Source organism: Mobula hypostoma, chromosome 1 (genome assembly GCF_963921235.1).
Source record: "Mobula hypostoma chromosome 1, sMobHyp1.1, whole genome shotgun sequence".
Taxonomy (NCBI): Eukaryota; Metazoa; Chordata; class Chondrichthyes; order Myliobatiformes; family Myliobatidae; genus Mobula; species Mobula hypostoma.
The window spans coordinates 110,215,519-110,226,812 of record NC_086097.1 but is presented as its reverse complement, the minus strand read 5'-3'; positions in this window follow the sequence as shown (position 1 = coordinate 110,226,812).

The window sequence follows — 11,294 nt, the reverse complement described above, 5'->3', positions numbered from 1 at the left end:
CGGATGAAACCTATGGTTCAGAGGTCACTCCCCATGAAAGAACTGAGCTCGAGCTGTCACTCTTCTTGATGCTGACAGAGAATGTTTCAAAATTCTGAGACACATGTGATGATTGGCATGGACTGCAGTTTATATTGGTCCTCTTCAGTTTTTCTGTCCTTTGTTTCTTGTTGCCAGTTGGTGGGTGGGCGATATGTTACTTTTTTGGGTGAGGGAGTGGTTGGGGATTTGTGCTCTGATGTACTTGCTGGTGTTTTTCTGTGTGAGTGATCTGTTGCATTTTCGTGTGCGAGAGTGAGAGAGTTTGGGGGGTTGATGTACTATCGTTTTTTTGCATGGGAAGGGCTTGGGGTTTGGGGTTTTACGTTTTTGCTGCCAGGTTCGGGTGGGTAATCTGCTAGTTTTGTGTGAAGGAGGGGTTGCGGAGGTTTGAGCTTTGTGAGTATTGGTTCGTTTCCTTTTTCATGTGAGAGGTCTTCTTTCATTAATGTCTTCTTTCAACGATTGTCAAGATTTTTCTGTATTTCAGGGCTATCTGGAGAGGAGAAATCTCAGGGTTGTATTCTGCATACATATTTTGATAATAAAATGAATCTTTGAAGGAAACAGGGTCTTTGACTCAACTCATCAATGCCGACTCCTATTTGCAGTGTTTTGCTCCATATCCCTCTAATCTTTCCTATTCATGAACCTGTTCAAATGTGTTTTAATTATTTTAATTGCATCTACTTCTACCACTTCATCTGGCAGCTTACCTCTGTGTCCAAAAACTTCCCCTTCTGTTCCTTTTAAATACCCCCTCCCCTAACTTTAAACCTGTTCCATCTAGTTTTAGGCTGCCCCACCTTGGAGGAACAACTGTGGCAATCTATTTTATCTATGACCCTAAATTATAAATTAATGGCCTTTATGCTGTTTTAAAACTCAGGTTTCTTTTAATATCAGGTCCTCTTCTGATATGACCAGTGGTCTTCTGTGAGTCAGTGTTGGGACTTCTGATTTGGATGAGAATATAGATAGGCTGATCAGTAAGTTTGTAGACAACACCAAAATTAGTGGACTTATTGATAGTGTAGAAGGTTGTCAAAGGATTCACCTGTATAGACCAGATATGAGGAATGAAGCCAGCATCTTGTTAGCAAATATACAGTCTCTGGAGAACAAGATTGAGGACCGCAGGGCAATATTGCTGTATCGAAGGAAAATGAGGAATTGCTGTTCTGTGTCTCACAGAGACGTGGCTCACTCTGAACATGCTGTATGCATCGGTAGGACCCGAAGGCTTCTCAGTACACAGGATTGACTTATCTGCTGATTGGATGAAGGCAAAAGCTGGTGGTGGGGGAGGGGTCTGTATTTGGAATTTATATCTACAGGTCTTAAAGATAAAGGTGTGTCAGGCCTGCAAAGGCAGTCGCCTTCCAGCTAACAAGAGTCACCTGCCACTTGGTTCCAACTCATCACCTGCAGCCTATTTAAACCCAGCTCTCATCCACAGTCCTTGTTCACCCATCGAGCCAGCCAGCCTCCTAACCTCCTAACTAGCTGCTCCTAACCTTCAGTTACCTTGTCATGTTAAGCATCCATTCTCTCTTGTTTTGTGGCCTCTCATGGCTTGTTATTTTGCAGTTTATTATTAAAGTGATCTCTCACTGCTAAATCATCTCTGCATCTCTATCTATGGGTTAAGCCTCCTCTGCATTTGCTGACAGGATAGGCGAACAAGCGATAAGAGTACATGATCCAGAATCAGCAGGAGGATATTAACCATCTGCTAGCTACTCTACCAACTCTCCATGTCGCTACAGCAACCCTCACCTCAGAGCCCTGGATTACAGTGCCTGACTGCTTCAACAAATCCCCAACCCGATGCTGCAACTTCCTACCTTATTGCATCTTGCACTTCAAGCTGCAACCATCTCTGTATTCTACAGGCTGAACCATTCTTGCCCTCATCATCTCTCCTGGCTGGGCAAGCTCTGAGCTGGTCCACTGCCAACTGGGTTAACAAAACCAGTATCTGCACCAGAAATGAGTAATTCACCACTGAGATGTGGCGGGTTTTTGATCATTAGGGAAGAGGAAGGGAGGCAGCTGATCAGATACCTTGCCTGCTGGATTACAGCATGGAATTTAGGACCCTCGTGGTGGATGTGACTGGAATGCAAAAGTGTTGCTGATCCATTAACATCATGGCCTCGGAGCACTTGAAAGATGAGTTGTCTACTCAGGAAGTGCCCACCGACCGAGAAAGCCTTATCACTTTGGCCCTCTGTTTTGACAAGTGTCTCATGCAGCCTCCTCCAGAACACCAGCTAGAAACCTATTTCTGTTCCCTGAACCACTTCAGACTGCAGTAGCCTCATTAACAATGCCTCCAGACCTTATGCAGCTAAGGAGAGCTCCCTTAAACTTGCAAGAGCATGAGCATTGATGGAGAAACAACTTGTGCAACTACTGCAGAGCAGACGATCACGCACATTTCAAATGCCCATGGTATCCAGGAAAACGGCATCACCAGGTAGTGACGAGGGGCCTTCTATCTGGTAAACCCTCCCCCCCCCCCGGCTTCTTGTTCCAGAACCATAGCCTGACTCACTCTTTCTGTCCTCCTCCATACACCAATAGCTCTATGTGCACAGGCCTACAATTCATCGCCCACTTCTTGGGAGCTCTCCGCACCCTCCGCTGCACCTCAGTGAGGTTATCCTCTGGCTTTCATCCGCAGTCAGAAAGAGCAAATCAGCAAGTGGAGAACTCTCACAAGGTCCCTTCAAGATCACCCATTGCATCAATCCAGTCATTTATCATCTCCAGACACCACCATCCCTGAGGATCACTCCTACCTTCCATGGGTTCTGCATCAACCCCATTATCCATGGAGCACTCAGCCCACCTGAGACTTGAACCTTCAGAACCTAGGGTCGTGGAAGGCGATCCAATGCATAAGGTTCACCCGTTAATGGATTCACAGCATCATGCACAGTGTGTGCAGTACCTGGTTGACTGGGAAGAGTGCGGCCTGGAGGAGAGGCTTTGGGTGTCAGCCAGTTTCGTCTTGTTGAGGAGTTCCACCAGACCCATCTGTGTTGTCCTGGGCCGTTGGGTGCCAGTTGTGGGTGGGGGGGGGGCGCCGGTCAGGCCTGCACAGGCAGACATCTCCCCGTCTCCGCCCAGCTAACAGGAGTTAACTGGCACATATTTCCAACTCATCACCTGTAGCCTATTTAAACCAAGCAGTTCTTGTTCACCCATCAAACCAGCCAGCCTCAACCAGTTGCTCCTAGCCTTCAGTTACCTTTTCGTTTTGTTACCTGTTCACTCTTGTTTTGTGATCGTCTGTGGCTTGTTATTTTACAGGTTATTGTTGAAGTGATCTCTCACCACTAAATTGTCTCTGCAGCTCTGCATTTTGGACAAAGTTGCAAGATGGTTATTTTTATTAGCTGTTATATAACAACAGGCATAGCTTATTAGTCATAGCTCAAGTTCCAAATACATTGCTAGTCAGTGTTCCTTCATAGCTGCAAGGGTGTGCAGCCACACTGTAACTGCCTTTGTTGCCACACATCTGGAATTTTCTTTTATTTATGTTGATATAATTTTGAAATTCTATTATTATAATTTTGAAGTTATGCTAATATAGTTTTGAAATTGATGTTTACTTAATTGTGAAACATCCTGTAATTAATTATGATAATGAATATAATCCATATATTTTCTAAATAATTAACATATTTCTTTGAAATATTTTAGAGCTTATTTACATTGTCAATGTTGCAAGCTACAACACTTACAAATTGTAACAATAAACACAATAAACGGTAGCTAATGAACTGCTGGCCCTCAGAATGCTGATGCCATCTAGTCAAAACATTTTATTTTTGCCATTGTGCCTGCCTGTTAGCTGGACCGTCTGACATTGTTTACTTGTCGTGTTGTAAGCTGTGGTTTATGTTTGTTTGATTAGCATATTATATTAAAAAAGTAAAGTGCTGTGCAGTTTTCAGACTGTCTGGGCAATGGTTGGTCTGTGCAGCTGTCAAAAAAAAAATAAATTAGAAGGAACGTTGGTTGTAATCACCATATTACAGCAAGTTTGTGCTTATTTTGGAGGGATTGCAAAGGAGATTTTGTCAGGTCTGAATGATTATAGCTATATAAATTAAGCCAATTATCTTTGGAACAGAGGGAAGTTTAATTGAGGTGTTTGAAATAATAAGCACTGAGAGAGAGAAAATAGAAAGAACCTATTTACCTTAGCAGTGGAGGGTCAAAAACCAGGGGCATGGATTTTGAGACATTGATGGAAATTTTAGAAAGGAACATATTCAGAGCACATTTGGGGCGTATAGCTCACAGTCTCAAGTCTTGCAGAAATCCTCATCCATTTCAAATATAGCTGGATAAGTACCTGAAGATCTGTGACCTGGAGTGCTGCTGACCCAGTTTAGGAAGCAGGGATTAGCTAGAGTATCTTTTTGTACATGGACACAGTATCAACGGTGTTATAGATTTTCAATGGTTCTATAATGCTCTTCAGGGCTGGGTGCAGCTAACTAACCAATTCTTAGGAGTCTGTTAGGGGACTGATTCAATTTTAGGAAGCACAAAGGCTTTTAAAGTTTTTAAATGGTTTGAGTGCTTTGAGTATGGAATAAAGGGAAGGAGGTGGGGGGAGGGGAAAAGATAGGGTGATGGTGGATCAGGAAAAGAGAGAAAAAGGAAATGTGGTAGAAGGGGGCTCATTACCAGAAGTTTGACATTTCCATGTTTATGCCACTAGGTTAGAGACTGACCAGGTGCAATATGAGATGCTCTACCTTCCTCTCCGATGAGAGTCCATCATCTTTAGCCCTTTGTCACTTCATCTATCACCTCCCAACTTCAGACATTCTCACTCTTCCCCCTCGCTCCTCTGCGTATCATCCCCTCCTGCTGTGATTGATATCAAAGGTGAGTGCAGAGCACACCAGGAGGCCAGCATGCAGGATGTTCAACTGAACTTTGTTAATAACTCTGCTCGTACGGTATGTGAACTTCTCCCATGTGGGAGTGCCATAAGCATAACACAATTAACTACCACTGCACCCCCCCACCTGCATCTCCTGCCAGCTCTAGCTCCATCTTCCCTCCACTTTTTGATACTGGCTGTATCCTCACTTTCTTTAAGTCCAGATGATGAAGGACCTCAACATAAAATGCTGACTGTCTGTTTCTCTCCGTTAATACTGCCTAACTTGCTGAGTTCCTCCAGCACATTGTATGTTACCTGTTCATGTAGTCTAATTCAAATTTCTGAAGCTCTTTCTACAAATGAGCTGCTGAGGCTCAGGTAATTCAAAATGGGAGAACTTAATGATGATTTTTTATTATGGTTGTGGGACCATGATAGAACTATGGTACAGATCTGATTTAATGACAACATGGGTTCCAAGAATTGAACGCATTATTCTTGGTCCTGTGTTCCAATTAAACCATTTCATGCCCTGGGTCATTGAAATTTTACTGAGGTGCATAGGTCCATGACATCTGATCCTAATTTTGTCAGTCATGCATCTCTCTCTGAGTACTCTAAGCATTTGAATAGGTCTGTAAAATAGCACAGAAATTAGAATTGCAGCTATTAATCTATGATTTAATATTTGTAATAGTTGAATGAATAAGTTTTATTAATATTGGGGAGCCAACTGTGGGAGAGAAAGTATAGTTTTAGTACTTAAGAAGACAAGAATGTATTCAAGGAAAACTACACACTGCTGTCCTAAGAACACGTACAAAGAAACAAAGATAGCACATAACTAAGACATAATTTCCAATGCAAACTGGAATTGTTACAGCTTGTTTTGATTATAAAACTTGGGTGCTTACTTAGTGTTTTCTTTAGCCTACACGTGCAGTAATTCATGAAATTAATGTTTTTCTTCCAAAATATTTTAACTTTTCAACTATATGTAAGTATTTCTTAAAATGGAAAAATCTATTCACAGAAATGCTGTTAATTTACTTTGTGTAAGCCTATATTTGAGCAGATTAGCATGAGATTTGTAGAGAAAACATTGTTTTGTCAACTCAAACAATTTACTGTGTATAATTTAGAAACATAGTATACAAAGATAATTAAAATGCAAAGGTGTATGTCAGGTTGCCAAGGTTAAAATAATATAGGTGCCTTAAGGTTGTTATAGCCAGCAGGTGGTAGTTGGGTCTCCCAATGGCATGCATCTCAAATAGCGTTTGACAACCAAGTCCAGCTCCTGGCCTTCCCTTGTGCTTACCTACTCAGTCTGGCAGAACTGTTTCCACCGGTAGGAGAAGGGCAAAAACAGGTTACTAGAGCAATAAAACCAGTCGCTTTGGGCAGATAGGACTCATCAACTGTGGATAACAGCTCATCAAGGAGAAGGAAAACTCATCACAAACTTCCTCTGCCTTGCCGCTATACCCATTCATGGGGAAGGCTTCTATAAGACCATAAGATATAGGATCATCTGGTCCTATATAATGGTCTGCTCTACCATTTCATTATGGCTAATTCATTCCCTCTCAACCCCATTCCCTCGTCTTCTCCCCACAACCTTTCATGCCCTGACTAATCAAGAAGCTATCAAGCTCTGCCTCAAATGCATCTAGTGTCCAGGCCTCCACAGACATCTGTTGAAATGAATTATACAGATTCATCACCCTCTGGCTAAAAAAATTCCTCCTCATTTCTGTTCCAAATGGACAGCCCTCTATTTTGAGGCTGTCCCCTCTGTTCCTAGACTCCCCCCACCAAAGGAAACATCCTCTTCACATCTTGTCTAACTAGGCCTTTCAACATTCGATAGGTTTCAATGGGATTCCCCTCATTCTCCTAAATTCCAACAAGTACAGGCTCAGAGCCTTCAATCACTGCTCATATGATAATCCTTTCGTTCCCAAATCATTTTTGTGAACCTCCTCTGAACCCTCTCCAATATCAGCACATCCTTTCTTAAATAAGGGGCCCAAAACTGCTCATAATACTCCAAGTGACGGCTCACCAATGCTTTATAAAGCCTCAGGAGCAAACCCCAAGCGAAAATCCAGAGCTGGAGTCCCTAAGGCAGTCCTATGTTGAGTTCAACGCTGACTGGTAACTCCTACGATGCCACTGGTGCCAAACTGTATTGGTCTCTGCCATTCCTTTGGATTCATCAGCTGAGTGGAGAGGGGGAGCCTGCTACATGGGCAACAGCTTGCTCTCCATATCGTACTGCCCTGGTTGGCGTATCGGGTAGACAGCTGGAAGGTAACGTCCATGGTGGACCCTGACTAACAGAGGGCCTCACTAAAATAAAATCCTGTCATTAATGTATTGCAACTTGGTTCCTGCTTTTAAAAGGTAAAGTCAGTCTATTCCATTGATCCCAAAATTGTATTCTCAGTTTGCCTTCAGTATGTTTGAAAGTTGTACATCTAAACAAAGTTACATATTCACTGTGGATTTTGATTACCTCAATCCATTATAGGCACAGCTAGTGATCTCACTGGTAACCATCTGTCATCTATTTCATTTGCATCATCAACACCTGCCCTGTTTATATATTGCCTTCTTTTTCACAGAATTTACATCAATTTAATAAAATACAAAAATGTTATTGTTAAAATGAATCAATTTATTGTCCCCTGAATGTCTCAAAAGAATTTGCATTGCTTATAATTAAATATGGCCCATAATGATCTGTTCATGGCAAAATGACTTAATTCGTGTGTCAGTAATTAGTTATTATATATTACACTGCTGCTCAAGCCATATATTGCTGATGTAGATAAAATAGCTTTGGGAGTCCCTGGTCATTAATCAGTGTTTTAGTACAGACCTCAAATTAACTCTTTGTATGCCAAAATTTGAAGCGATTCACAGTTGCATCTTTCCATGGGATAGTGAACCTCTTCAATTGTCTACCTGAAGGCTGTGGAGATTATAGTCAGGATAGAGAATGATAAAATTTTGGATAGTAAATGACTGAAGGAATGGTTAGTTCAGTAAAGGTTTGAAATGATATGAATGAAAGAGCAGGTATAAAGTTCCGGATCATCTACTCCTGCTTCTGATGCCTCTGTTCTTATATCTTCTTGTTACTTTCACGTTCTGTTTTAAACATTTGATTTTATTCAGTTTCGTTCACTGGAGAAGTTGGATGAGCAAGGTACTATTATTACTTCCCTTTCCTCATTTTGATTTTTTTCTCTCTGCTTCTGAAGAAAGAAAACAAATAGGTGAATTTCTCCTAATTCAATGTAACAGCTCACTAAATCAGAATCAAAATTAGTATCACTGGCATATGTCGTGAAATTTGTTGTCTTTGTGGCAGCAATACAATGCAATACATAATAATAGAAAAAACCTGTGAATTACAGTAAGTATATATATTAATTAGTTAAATTAAGTAAGTAGTGCAAAAATAAAAATAAAAAAGCAGTGAAGTAGTGTTCATACGTTCAATGTCCATTCAGAAATCCAATGGCAGAGAGGAAGAAGCTGTTCCTGAATCATTGAGTGTGTGCCTTCAGGCTCCTGTACTTCCCCCCTGATGGTAGCAATGAGAACAAGGCATGACCTGGGTGATTGGTGTCCTTAATGGTGGATGCCACCTTTCTGAGGCTAAATAATGGGTACGAATTGGTTGGTGCAGGATTCATCACTGCATTGACTCTTCTCTGTGAGCCAGAAGCATATTTCTCATGATATCTTTCTAAGTTCACAAAGTAACTATTATTATAATGTGTAGGCATAACCATCTTGCCTTCTATAGTCCACTCCAAATTTGTGATTTGGTAAGGTGTTTCCACAATGTTAATACCATTGCACGTTGCCACACAGCCCCAGGAGGAGGTCTCTCTGCAACATGAAGCTGTCCATTTATCAGACATGAATTATTCCATCTGATGAAGCAATAAATGGGATTGTGAACAACAGTCCTTCCAATTCTCATGAATAACAAAGACCAATTACAGATTCACGGCTGAATAAAAGGTTTGAGTGCATTGATCAACACCAACTCAGAAGTTGACGTCTGGAGTAATGTTTAGCAACAAATAACTGGTTGATACAAACAAGGAAAATTAAAATAAAAAGAAAATTAATATCTTATTCTGAGTCATCTTTTAACAGCCATGCTGCATACATTCACAGCCATTCGGAGGTGTTGAGAAATCTGTAGGAGGCATTTTAAAACAAGCTAATTATGGTTTGTAGTGAGAGCTGTAGGTTTGGTAAGCTAATAAAGTCAGAACGTATTAGCCACAGTTGCCAAATTTAGATCCTTTCCTGGTAATTGGAATTATTTACATTTGGACTATTTCCTTACCTTTTAAAGTAGCAAGAATGCAAAGAAAATTTGCATTCAAATAAAAAATAATCTCAAGAGATCCTAATGTGCTATAGTGCAAATTAAGGATTTTCTGAAGTATAATCATTGCTGCAGTGGGAAAATTTGATGTTTAACACAACAAAGTCCAACAAAAAAAAATGTAATATTTTTCTTTAGATAAGTTTAAAATAGTACTATTGGGTCTGAAATGTCAAAACCTTATTTCTGACCAAAAGTTCAGAAGTTACACTGATTATCAATTAAGCATTTTCAGCACTCACTAATATCGCCACCTGGACTGAAGTAGCAATTCAACAACTTTGATTTAGATTTGGATTTTAAATGAAGGGAAGGAAGAAGGTGATAGTTGCTCACTGGTGTTATGGAATAAATAGGAAAGGGTTTTCCCATGTCTGTCCTGGTTTATGCTGTGTTTCCCATGAGATGCGTTTTGAAAGAACCTGGCTGAAAGGTTCAATGTAGAAGTATATGAGTCATACAATCATAGAAAGTTTGTGACTGAGACAGGTCAGGTCATCATATCTTTGCAGGGTGGAGTGATGAAGTTGTAATCCTTTGTTGTGGTAGTTAATAGTGTTATTTCCATGCCACCCAGTTCGCTACTCCCACATGGGAAGAGTTCACATGCTGCACAAGCAGGGTTATAAATAAAGTTCAGTTGAATAGCCTGCATACTGCCGTGCTGGTGTGCTCCCTGAACACAATATTCAATATTCAATACAACATTTTCAGGTTATCATATCTGTGCAGATTGGGCTGGTGAAGTTGTAATTCTTAACCTTTAAATACTTCTGAAAAAATATCACGTCAATTTTCTGTTTTCATTGATCCCTAATTAATTGTTCTGAAAGAATTTGTCAGGGGCTAAACATTGACTTTCATAAATATGCTGACTATCTTTTAGCAGTTATTGCAGTTAGAGATGATTAAAGTAGCTGAAATTTATCTTATGACTCTTCAATCAATTGCTTTGACTCTCAGTTTTCTTTGCCTGTCTTTATTTCATTTTGTAATTTGCTTGAATGAAATACTTCAATAGATAATTCCTGGTTTAGTCTCTGCAGGAAATTAAACATGGTCCAACTTTGACCACAGCTCTTCTGATTTTAGATGCAACAAGTTGTTAGCAGCAGAACTGTTCCAGGAGGTGGGAAGATGATTTGGGACTGGTATTGAGACCTTGCAAATTGACTATAGCTTTGTCTAAAGCCTGCTCAAAAGGGGCAGGAAGTTTTGTGGAAAAGGTAAATGCCTGATTAAGGTAGGATAGAACATATTAGCTGTAGAATTGGTTTAATCTGGCATTATGGTTGGCACAGGCTCCTGTGCTGTACCGTTCTATGTAAGAGGTTGGACGAACTTAGATTATTTTCTCTAGAACATTAGACTTTGATAGTCAATGTGATAGGACAATAGAAAATTATGTGACATATGGACATGGCAAAAAGTCTTTTCGTGTCTGTTCACATGCCTATCTAAATGCTTCTTAAATGCCACTGCCCTCTCTGCTTCCACCAGAACTCACAGCAGTCCATCCCTGCCATCTATCACTCTCATTGTTAAAAAAAACTTTCCTTTCATATCTCCTTTAAGCTTCCTCTTCGTCCCCTCCCCCCACCTTAAATCTATGTGGTATTTGACTTTTCTACTCTGAGAAAGATTCTGACTATCTACCCAGCTATAACACTCATAATTTTTATAAATCTCTAACAGGTTTCCCCTCAGCTCTAACACTCCGGACATCTTTGGGATGGCACAGCAGTGTAGCAGCCCGCGTAATGCTACTACAGCACCGGTAGCCCGTGTTCAACTCTGTTGCTTTCTATAAGCAGATTGTACATTCTCACCATGACCATGTTGGTTTCCTATGGGTGCTTTGGTCTCCTCCCACATTACAAATTTGTATGGGTTAATAAATTAATTGGTCTCATTAAT